This window comes from Corvus cornix, chromosome 6, assembly GCF_000738735.6.
Source record: "Corvus cornix cornix isolate S_Up_H32 chromosome 6, ASM73873v5, whole genome shotgun sequence".
NCBI classification, from domain to species: domain Eukaryota; kingdom Metazoa; phylum Chordata; class Aves; order Passeriformes; family Corvidae; genus Corvus; species Corvus cornix.
This window is the reverse complement of record NC_046336.1, coordinates 30163343-30174770: the sequence shown is the minus strand read 5'-3', so window position 1 is coordinate 30174770 and position 11428 is coordinate 30163343. Positions and strand designations below refer to the sequence as shown.

The following is an 11428-nucleotide window of genomic DNA, read 5'->3' as shown; positions in this document are numbered from 1 at the left end:
CAGAGCCGTAAATCAGCCCGGGCGCGGCGCCGCCGCGGGGCGGGGCGGGCGGGGCGAGGATGCGGAGCGGGGAGCGGCGGGGATGCGGAGAGGCGGGGATGCCCGGCCGGGGGTGCTGCGGGCGGGCGTGGGCGGCAGCACCTGGCGGGGGCACGATCGCGGGGCCGGAGTCGCTCCCCTCCCCGGAGCGACCTCCGCCTGACCCACCTGCCGTGAGCACCTGGCCAGGGGCGTTCGCGGGGCTTTGCGGGATCCTGTCAACACAGCAGAGCAGTGAGTGAGCTGTGCGGTGTGTGTTGGGAAGATGCTGAAAGATAACGCAATTTAAAGCACTTAAGCGGCAAGACAGGACTGGCACATGCAAATAAGTATAATCTGGCCTTGGCTTTTGGGGAATATAATTGTCTGTGTGACTTTAAAACTATATTTAGAAGGCAGAAAGTTTTGTGGGTTTTTTTGTTTGTTTGCTTGGGGTTTTTTTAGTATGACCCTAATTTATTCTCAGTATTTAGGGAGGGGAAGCAGTAATAATAATAATACTTCCATTTAGAGTATGAGGAATGGATGTCATAGACATAGAGAATGGTTTGGGTTGACCTTCAACGGTCTTCTAGTCCAATCCTCCTGCAATAAGCAGAAACATCTTCAACTAGATCACGCTGCTCAGAGCCCTGTCCAACCTGACCTTGAATGTTTCCAAGGATGGGGCATCCACAACATCTCTGGAAACCTGGGCCAGTGTTTCACCACTTGTATTGCACAAAATTTCTTCCTTATATCTAGTCTAAATCTACTCTGGATCTAAACCCATGTGATTGATGTTAGAGAACACTGCCAGTATGTCCTCTGAATAGGGAGAGATGCTTCTAAACTTTTTATATGCCACAGATGTGTGTCTATTTTTGTGAATTTTTGGAAACACAAGCAAGGCTGATTGTAGAGTAGCAGCCTTTTTGAGGTAATAGTGAAATATTGCTCTTTCTAACCTAGTCCTTGAGGCCATACTGGTAATATGCTGCAGATTATTTTTTCTTTTTTTCACTGTGAGAGTACTGCAGTAACGTTTAATTTTGTACTAATATGTCTGTTCCTTGAGTGCAATATACAGGCAGAGTCTTAAACACTGAGAAAATTTGAGCACATTGATAGATACCTTTGATGTGATTAAGACATTTCCAGTAAATTATTCACCAGATGGCACATCAAAGGAAGTTACTCAAATTGCATTTCAGAGCTTCAGCTAATCTCTAAAGTGTGTGGGCTACCATCCAGGCTGCAACATTTTGCATGAGTTAGTTGTCCTTTATTACCTTGCGTAATGTGGTGATTTGGCCTTCTTTTGTCATCAAGCAGTACCAAAACCCAGAAAGGCGGTCAGGAGGGAATAGTTTTGAACCATGTTTGCCTCCAGATTTGGGACTCCTGACTATTTCTTTGCAGGAGGCCAACACTGACAGAATATAACCATGTTTTGGTTCCCATTTTCTTGGCTGTTGTCCCCTACTGTCCATTATCTCCCTCTGTTGTGCCTATTGCCTTCCTACCTCCTCCACATCACAGGTGCTTGGTACTGATGCTCCACGGTGCAGATGAATGCTATGAGGTGAACTTAGCATGGTGGGATTCTACCTGAGGCTTCATCCACATTTAGAAGAGGTGACACCCACCTGCCCTCTCCAGCTGACAGTAATGAGAGTGCTCATGGTCTTAAGTAACAGAAAATGTTGATGACTTGGAAGGAGCCCATTGTTCTGCAGCCTAAGCTACATGGTTTTGGCCAGTTAGATCTGAAGTCAGGCAACCATTTAGCCTCTCAATTCTTTCAAGATTTCTCAGGGTTTACTTGCACTCCAGGTATTTGTTTTGCTGGATTGGGATCCAGCTCCTCATCTCTTCAGTTTTTAATTCCTGATGCTGCCATTTGGATGTCCAGTTCAGTCATTCTCTCAGCATTCAGAGAGGAACAGCCTCCCTTTAATATACCAGTGACTGTGCATTTTATAGCAGAGAATATGCATCAGCCATTATATGTCTGAGCTTTATCCTCTGAGATTTAAACCGTGAGTGGGTAGAATCTACCACTGTCACTTACACAAAGCCCAAATTGATACAGCCATAATGTAGGACTCTGTGAAATTCTGCCAACTGCTGGGGAGGCGTTATCCAGTTTATTTGTATGCATCTCTCTCTTTCAAGATCTTTTTAAACGTGCTGCAGTATAATTTCCAGAAGGATAAAGACTACTTAAATGAAAACAGCATGTACCAACCTGTTTAGTGCTGCAAGGAAGGTGGAATATTCATAATATTCAGCCTTTTTTCAGGTAGGGCTCTATATCTGTTGTACAGCGTCCCATCTGACCTTTAAATAGGTTAAAGCTTCCTTAAAGCTGATGATTTCACTTTACTGAAGGCAGATAAAAAAGGCAGTATTATAAAATTAGTTTGCTTTTCAAGAGTTACAGTACTTGTTTATCTTCTGATTTTTTTTTTCTCATTCTAAACAAGGAAAATAGGTGAGTCAGTTTTGTTTTCACTTGCCTTTCAGGCTCTCAATGCTGACATGTTTGTGGGAGCCTTTTTTATGTGGTGTAGAACTGGATTCCCTATGATCACTTTGGCTACATTCAGCAGCCTCTGATTTCCTTGTTTGTGTACTGGTTTGCTTTGAAAAGGGGTGTCAGAAATTTTTGTCTCTCCACTTCACGCCCACGCTCCCCACACAGGTCTTCATTGCATGATCTAGCCAGTTCATAGGAGACATTAATTTGCATGGAGTTACTGTTGGGGAAGTTTTCCTGAACTATATATGGTTATATAAAAGCACACAGCTGCACATCCGTTACCACTGCATACAGATGGGATTGGGAGTTTGGCTCTGGCAAGTAGCACAGTCCCCCCATTCTGTAAAGCTGTGCCCGAAATAGGTATGCCTATTCAGTTCAGTTAATTTGTATGCTGGGAAGTGCTGTGTTTTTCTTGGTGTTTGAGTGTGAACCACAAATGCACATAACTTGAGGTGCTGAAGCTTACCTGCATTTAATACTTGCCATCTTTCTGTTTATTGAGAGGAAGTAAGAAGTGAGTAGTAAAATCTAAGGGAAGACCTTAGAAGCTTGAAAGAAGTATTTGAGTGATTTATATGGTAGTGGTGCCTTAGATGAGGATTCATATTACCTTTGCCTGCAGATATATTCAGGAATCATCGAAGATACAACAATGTTCATTTTGCTGCCGCAGGCACTCATACCCACACAGTAGGAAAGAGGCTTTTGATGGTGTGTTTTAGCATACTGATTGAATAGCACCCTGCTTGCAGGGAGAGCGAACAGGAAGGAGGAGAACATGAGTGTATGTGTTGAGTTTGTGACTATTTGGTGCTGGTTAGTTGTTGCCTTTTCCTTTTGAGGGGGACTTCAATCTGATCACTGAATGTCAGTCTACCATCTTTTGAAATCATGAAAAAAACTCAAGTCTATGATTTTTGAGCTGTCACAGCATCAAGAGAGGCAGCATGCTGCAAGACTGCCCTTGGTCCTGCAGCAGCTTATCCTGCCTGGTTTGCAGTCAGCTTCCAGCCTTCTTGCAGGCTCTCCAAACTTATTACTGTCACCATAGGAAACCCCTGGCTGGAGCTGACTCTGGAAAGTTTTTGAGCTTTCCTCTTCTCTATCCATACTGTTGCATAGGAAAATAGAGAATAAAGGGTTCTCTTGTGGTTGATTTGCACCATTTAGTCCATACGTGGTGAGAGTTCTCAGGTGAGAGAAGGCTGTGGGCATATTTTCCAAAAGACAGGAGAAGACAGGCTGTGGGGAGAAGTGTCAGCAGTAGATATGGCTGGAACTTCAGCCATTTTGATTTTGCTTCCAAAAGAGTGACTTCAGTTAGTTAGGAGGATAAAATATAACTAACACCTCTTGAGAGGAAAAGCTGGGGGGACTTGCCTTCCAACCAAGTGACTCTTCACTGTGCTTATTTTGAAAGGGAAGAGGAACATATCAAGTTTCCAGTGCCTCTTCTTCAGACGTCAAAAGTCTAAGCTCTGAGTTGTAATGCTCATGAGAGTAAACTGTTGCCTTTTAACAAAGCCATCTCACTCCTGCTCCTCACGTGAGCAGCCACAGTGTAGCAGCACCTCTGGGAACAGCACTGGGTTTTTCAGATCTGGTAGTCTGGGACAAGTAACAGCAACTCAAGAGGGTCAGGACATCACTGGTGACAGCAAGGGACAAACCTAGCATGGCTCTCCGAAGAGAATGTTTTATATGGCTGTAACAAACTGGCCTGGTGTAAGCCAGCTCCCTGCAGCACATGAGTTTCTGTTAGGTATTAATTGTGGGATTAGCTACCAGGTTGCTATTCCCAGATCTCTTCTGAAATGAGATGTAATCTGCAGCAAAATGGGGGTTATTTGTTTTTGAAAGAAGCTGCCCCACTCAAAAACAGAGACTGAAAAATGGCAAAAATCATGTCAGACTATGTTTAAAGAAAGATTTCTCCCTACGGCAAAGCCTTTCCCTCCTTGGGACTTATTAAAATACAGACATTTTCTCCAAAGAAAAGGAAAGCACAAAGCCTGCCATTAAAGCAAAGTTTCAAGCTATTTCATTCAGACAGCGTTCTTTCTGCAATGGGCACTGCATGGCAAGGAACATTGCTTTTACAAGTTCATATCACATGCCTTCCACGTTTGAAGGACTATGTGCAGAATAAACCACGCCGATTTCCCAACTGGCAAAAGTGCCCAAATGGCCAGAAAAAGCCTGAGAATAGCCATTTCTATCTTATTGGCTGACTTGGTGCCTAATCCTATGTGCTTGGGTGTTAAAAGTTTTTAATTTACATAACAGAGACATAAAAAGAACAGTGTTAAGGTGCTGTGGCAAATTCAGTCCTCTGGGATATTCCAGCACGCGGGAGAGCAGCTCCAAGCCCTGTGGGAAGCAGTGGGGGTGGGCTTCCCCTTTCTGCTGCATTCCTAGCATCTGTGCCAGGACTCCAAGAGTTCAGTGGTCACTGAGAGGCAAAAAAGTCACATGGCCCAAGAAATCAAAGGTCATCTAAAGGTCAAAGATCACAAATCCAAAGGTCAGCTGGGGGATCAAAGGTCACAACAGGGAAATGTAACGTGGAGGTCACAGGTCAAAGTCATGTAAAGGTCAAAGGTTACAGAAGTCCTGGTGTTAAATGTCATTACAGACGTCAAAGGTCACAAGAAGGGATAAGTATCACCATTATCAAAGGGTCAAAGGTAACAAAAAGCCAAAGGTCATTGAAAAAGTTAAAGATCACCCAGAGCTCAAAGGTCATTGAAAATGTCAAAGGTCATTTGGGGTCAAAGGCATACAGGTGCCAAATGAGAGACAAGAGATTTGTTTTTTGAGATCCAATTCTTAAAAACCACTTCTTGAACTTCTGGGCACAGTTCATCAGGAGCCTGGCTCAGGGCCTCAGGCACCCTGGTAACCTGAACATCACACCTCATCCAAGACAGCCAGGGACTAGGAAACACATTCCTACCATTCAGATCTGTGCCTCCATACCCTGGAGAGGAAAGCTCAGCCACTTCCAGGGCTGTCCTCCTCCAAAGGGCCCTCAGGAAACCCAAGGAAGCAAGTGCTTTCCCCCCTGAGTCACCCTCCTGCCTGGTCCTGCTCACATTGGAGGCTGGTGGCCCTTGGTGCCATGTGCCACACCAGGATACCCAACAACAGCAGCAGCTGGGCAGATACTGTCTGAGATTACCCCAAAACTAATCCACTTTTTGTTAGAAATTACTAGAGGTTGTCTCATGGATGAGGATTCTGTAGCTTTAAGATCAAAATACATTGCAGATAGTAATGTGTTATTAAAGCTAAGGTATTTTTGGGGGGAGCACTTTCTAACATGGCTGATAGTAAATCCCAAGTAATGGAAGAGAAGAATCCACAGCTCATCCCATTTCAGTTTTAGTTTATTTGAAAATGTTGCTTGTTCCCATATTCTTCCAGGTAATGGTATCACATATTCTGAAATGGATTTGAGATCAACAGGATGTGACAGCACAAGCAAAGAAGTTTCCACACAACATCTGGCCATACAAAAAAATTGATTCAATTGCACAAAGCCCACAGTTCTTCCATCTTTGATCTTTCTGGAAATTAAAATATCAATATGAATGACTATAGATTTTTGCAAAATGATGTGTCCACTGAAGTTTCAATTAGCAGAACAATTGGCAAGTGCTGGTTGGAATGAAGCATTGGAAAGACAGAACCTCAGAAGGTGTTTATGGCCCTTTCAACTCAAATTCAATTTCATTTCCAATTTCAATTCAATTTAAAATGTCCTTTAGGCATTTTCCGTATTCAGATAAGAATTTTTAAATCATGAAGAAAATACCATTATATTTCCTATGTAGTATCCATACTAATATGACATAGAATTATTTGATTTAAATTTTCTTAGGTAAAATCTCAAATTCATGTCAGTTGCTATAGCCAGGGACTTCAATGCCACTAAGAATTTGCCATGTTGCTTCTGGTTCTTGCTGGCATGTGCTGCTTGGTCTTTGCTGTCACATATCAACAATCTTAACATATGATTTTTAAGGACCACTACATTTGGGGCACTCTCCTACATATGATAATGCAGTGACTCAGAAGGAACAAAACGGAAAATTATACTGATAAATACCCAGACCATGAAGCAAACAGTACTCAGCACTTCTTTCGAAAGGAGGAAAATCAAAACAAAACAAGAGGAAGGAAATAAAATGTCAGTTTGAGCATTAAAAGGTGTTCTATTCTCTGTTTAGTATTATACAGTGCTAATAAATTCAAACCAACCGGGAAGCCTTAGCTTGGATTCAGAAGAATACTGACAAAACTTAGTGGAATGCTACAAACTTTTCTGTAGCTTGAGTGCAGTTATTTCTATTCCCCAAGAAAACTTGGCTCCGCAGCTTTTCACATTGATGTCATATATTAAATGATTCCATAAATTAAATTCTCTTCTGCTCAGGGTACCTGCATCCCAAGTATCACATAGGGACACAGAAGACAGTTCAGACTTGTGTCTTTAATGTCATCTGAAAGCATATTGATTTTATTGGATGCTTAGGTACAATTTACTTCTATTCCTTCATGCTCTTTCCTCTTTTTTCTCATATTCATGTGAGCAATTTGCTTTCACGTTTGCATAACATGTAAAGGTCTGGGGGATCAGCTATTGCTGTCTTGGGAGAATGACTGAGTAGGCTGGAGGTTCCTGTTGGGCAGGACACTGAATGGGGGGATGAATGAGGCTTTCAAAGTTACTGGAGAGGCGCTCACTTAAGCCAACAGGCTTCCTATATGATAAAGAGAAGACACGGTCTACAAGAAGGGGACAAACTTAGAAGAAAAATACAGAGCACTCTAGTTCCTAGATGCTAATGAGATGAAAGAGCCTGGTTTTCTCCAGTGCTCAGCTTTGCTGGCAATGTGCAGTTTGCATGTTGCAGCCAAGCAACACTCAAACTGGGCAGGAAAAGTGATATGGCTGCACAGCTGTTCTGGAGTCCTTTTCCTCTTCTGCAGCAGGTTGGATGTGGCAAGGACAGAAATTGGTTAGATGGGGTGAAATTCACCTGAGCACGAAGGAAAGGCATTGTTTGTCTCTTGTTGCAGCCCTGATCTTGTCTAAATGGTAATCACTGTGGAAGTGTTAGGCAGTGTCTTGCTGCAGAAATGGGCCTTTTTTTACACCTGGTAATTTGTGCCACATGGCCTATGTTAAAGCAATGTCTTGTGTAGTGCAAAATGAGGTGAGTTCGTTGTCCTTCAAGGGACAATTTTGCTTCTGTTGTTATAAAGAATGCTACCTTTTGCAATTGCTAAATCTGTAGCGTTCAGAGCAAGGTGGTGGATCATCTTTATTACTCATCACTTTGAAGGCACTGCCTGTGAGCATGCGAGAAGGTTCTGTCAAATGGTTTTATGCACAAGGCAGATTCTTCTCAAAAGAAGACTCTGACGTCAATGACATGTTCTTATTCACAGGAGGTAAAAAGTGCAATGAACTAAAGATATGTATGCAGGTAGCAAACAAATAAACAAACTGTGCTCTAGATAATTTAACAGATGCATATCCTTGGAAAAATTGAATAAATAAATGGCACAGTCCTTGGGAAATACCATGCTCTTGCCACTGCCACATGTGCAGTGAAACATAGATACAATTTGAAAGATAGGTAAGAGTCAATATGTGCAAAGATTCCTGAAAACAGATGTTTTCACATACACGTCTATCTCTCAGGCAGTAGGTCTTGAAGGCTGTGTGACCAGACACTTCTATCTCTGTCTGAGACTGGGAACTGAAAGAACATGTGTTCACCAAAGGAAAAAAAAATGTATTGTACCATGGTGCTTTCTATCTTCTCCTCAAATTACTTGCCCCCAGATGGCTGCTAACTTTATATAACTTGCAGCCAGGGTTCCTCCTACAGGGAGCAGGAACAGAGCCCAAACTGATCTCATCCAAATGGGACTTGGTCCCATCTCCAGACTGACTAATGCCTATGTTAAACTCAGGTGAGCCTTCCTAGCATGCAAAATTCCCCATGCAGTTTCTCTCCAAGATTTACATGAAAGCTGCAATGCTATCCAGGACTAGAGTCAACTGCCTATTATTCTCTTTTGAAACATTTTGTCCCAAACTCAGGCTATTTGGTTAGATCAGTAAAGTTAGTTTAGAAATGCCCAGAGGCGAAACCATTAGTAACAAGAGAATGATTCATTCCTTACAAAAATCTGATGTCTCAGAAGATTGTTTGGAGAAGCTTGTTTGCCACGGATGACTTTCTAGGCAGCTATTGAGATGAGTGCCAGTAAAATGCACTCGGTGGCACACAAACCATTATGGTGCCAAATACATATAAAACTTACTACCTCTAAAATTGTCAAAGAAGTTCTCCACCAACCTAGCGATGCCATGTAGTAAGATAATTTGAAAGGAATGCCTAAAAAATGGTGTGGCTGGGGTGGTAATGAGAAAAACCTGTTCAGATTAGTAATGTGCATACTGCCTGCATGAAAGCTGCCAATGAAATTCTGGGTGCTTCAGTGCCTGGTGGTTTAAATGCAATTGGCTGCTTAAATCCATCCAGCAAGAGCATGCAATTGTCTCTAGCAGGCAGATGTAGCAACACACGTGTGTGAAAGAACCTGTCCCTTACAGAAGTGTGAGAGAGATGTACTTTGGGGAGAGACTTAGAGCAAACACAAAGGGCAGATGAGGAGCAACAGCCCACTTGTATCTTTTAAAGCTCCCTCCTGGGCTGGTGTTTTAAAGATGGAAGTTAATACAGTTCTGGAAGGGACTGTAAGACAGAGCAGGGGTATTTGTAAAAATTTAAGACTGTGTTGTGAGTGTCCACACTGTGAAATAAATTAAGAGAAAATGGTCTTCATGTTAGGTAGTGGCTTGGTTTTGCTGGTGTTTTCTCTCACAAAATATAATGCCTTATCTATGTAAGCAGGGTGACTCAGTGTTGCAGAGATTGTTGATGTACAGGGAACACATTCCTGAACAGGGAAGGAATAAAAGAAAGCAGAGATTTTAACTTGTTGGTTAAAACTGATTTAGTGCACAAACACTGTTAGTAAAAAAGTATTTGGGGATTATCTTAAACAGGTGTCCCTCTGTATCAGACTTGGGTAACTTCCCCTCTGGCTCTGCGTTAGCTTTTTAAAGAACCTTTAAATTTTTTGAATTATAAAAAATTTACTTGCTGTTTGTTGGTTTTTCTTTAAACATCCTGATTGCTTTTTGATGACACTGTACAAAGACACGGTTAGAATCAGGTGCTAGAAATAGCTTCCTAGAACTCAAATTGATTTTTAAATAAGAAAGTAAACATGTGCTTGTGTGTAAGTCGTGCATGCATCCAGGCAGAACTAGTTATTTTTATTCATCTAGATGAAATTGTCTGTAAAAACATGAGGTGCTATTTATTGTTACCATAATTTATAATTTAAAATGCTAACAGTGACATGAAGTGTTGTCTCAGCTCATTTAACAGGCTGTGAAATGGTTAGAAGGATGATAGAAATCTCTGACAAACGAACCTCACGTAAAATGTAGTTACTCATATTTGCTACTCAACCCCAGATTTTTCATAGTGATGAGTAAAAATGGGTCATCTTGTTAGGTGAAAAAATATTATCATTAGCAAGAAATGTTTCCATCTTGCATTGAGGAGAATGCATGCACAGCTCAGTCTCATCCCCTCCCCATGGTTTGACTTTGAGGGGAACTGGAGTAGGGGAAAAGAATAGCTGGACTGCTTGGTTTCCTTCAGTGCAGCTGTGGTGAACTCGAAGAGAAGGTGCTGCCTGTCACCTCAGCCACGGGGTGTCCGCAGGGTCCTTTGCAGCAAACTTCTCCCCTTGGATCTTTCTTCCCAATGAAAATGATACCCTAGTCCCTCCTACATGTGAATGGACAATTTCAATCCAACACTGCAGTGATTCAGCAAAAAAGCATCACTTGTATAAAAGATATAGTCTGACTCTGGGCTTATTCCCCAGGAACAGCCTTACATCCCTGTTGGGGTCCCAGTATTGGCTGTGCTGTGGCAAATACTTCTTGTTGCATTATGGCTCTTTCGAGGCTCCACGGGGTCAAGTTATTTCACAGTGGTATTGCTCTCTGAGGGGCAGAGGAGGAGATTGGATTTAGGGAGAAGTTTGGTGACTGCACAGGGACTAGGGATGCTGAGAATAGAAAATTATCTGGCAGTTCTAAAAACTTAAATCCTTTTATCCCTATGGATGTATTTCTTTAATCTAAGCACTTGAGTGGATGAACTGTTCAATATTTTTTCAGTATCCATTTCTGTAAGAAACAGGACATAATTTGCAAGCCAGATTTTCCTTAAGGACCAGAGGCTTAAAATCTCTGATAGAAATTTCCAACCAGAAATGGTTATTATGTTGCACATATCAATAAGTAGATTGATAGTAATGAGACATTACTTTTTTTTACTGTTCTATTTTCATGAGATAACATTTACCTTAATCCTTCTTGCTTTGGCTCACTCTTTCTTGGCCTGATCTGTATGACAAATGCCCATTTATGCAGATGGAACCCCAGTAAGGAGTTAGAAAAATGCAGAAAAACTACAGCTTTGTGGCAAGGCAGGAAAAACCAAGGAGCCACAGATGGTTATATCCCCAAGTGTGACTGGGAAAACTATTGAGGCAAACCAATCTCGTACTAATGAGAAACATTTCTTAGGGCAAAGTGAGAGTTTGCAGTGAAGTATAGATCCCTATCCATGCTCCTTTGAATATCCTCCCTGAGACTGGATCAAAACAATCCAAATAGTGTGTGAAATGCAAAGAAATTAATTTACACAGGGCTATTGTGCCTCAGTTATTGGGACAACAGTTGTCACCTCAAGA

The 11428-nt window shown here is 42.0% G+C and overlaps 1 protein-coding gene across 5 annotated transcripts in view; it reads left to right on the top strand.

Moving 5' to 3' along the window:
- Positions 1 to 11428, top strand: part of RTKN2 (rhotekin 2) — a 53257-nt gene that overhangs the window by 921 nt on the left and 40908 nt on the right. The window contains exon 1 of one of the 5 annotated variants that reach the window (XM_010400767.3): positions 142 to 273. The exons of the other annotated variants lie outside the window; for them this stretch is intronic. The gene's annotated coding sequence lies outside the window, so the exon portion shown is untranslated. Of the gene's footprint in view, positions 1 to 141; positions 274 to 11428 lie in introns of those variants that run through there. 5 annotated transcript variants of the gene reach the window in all.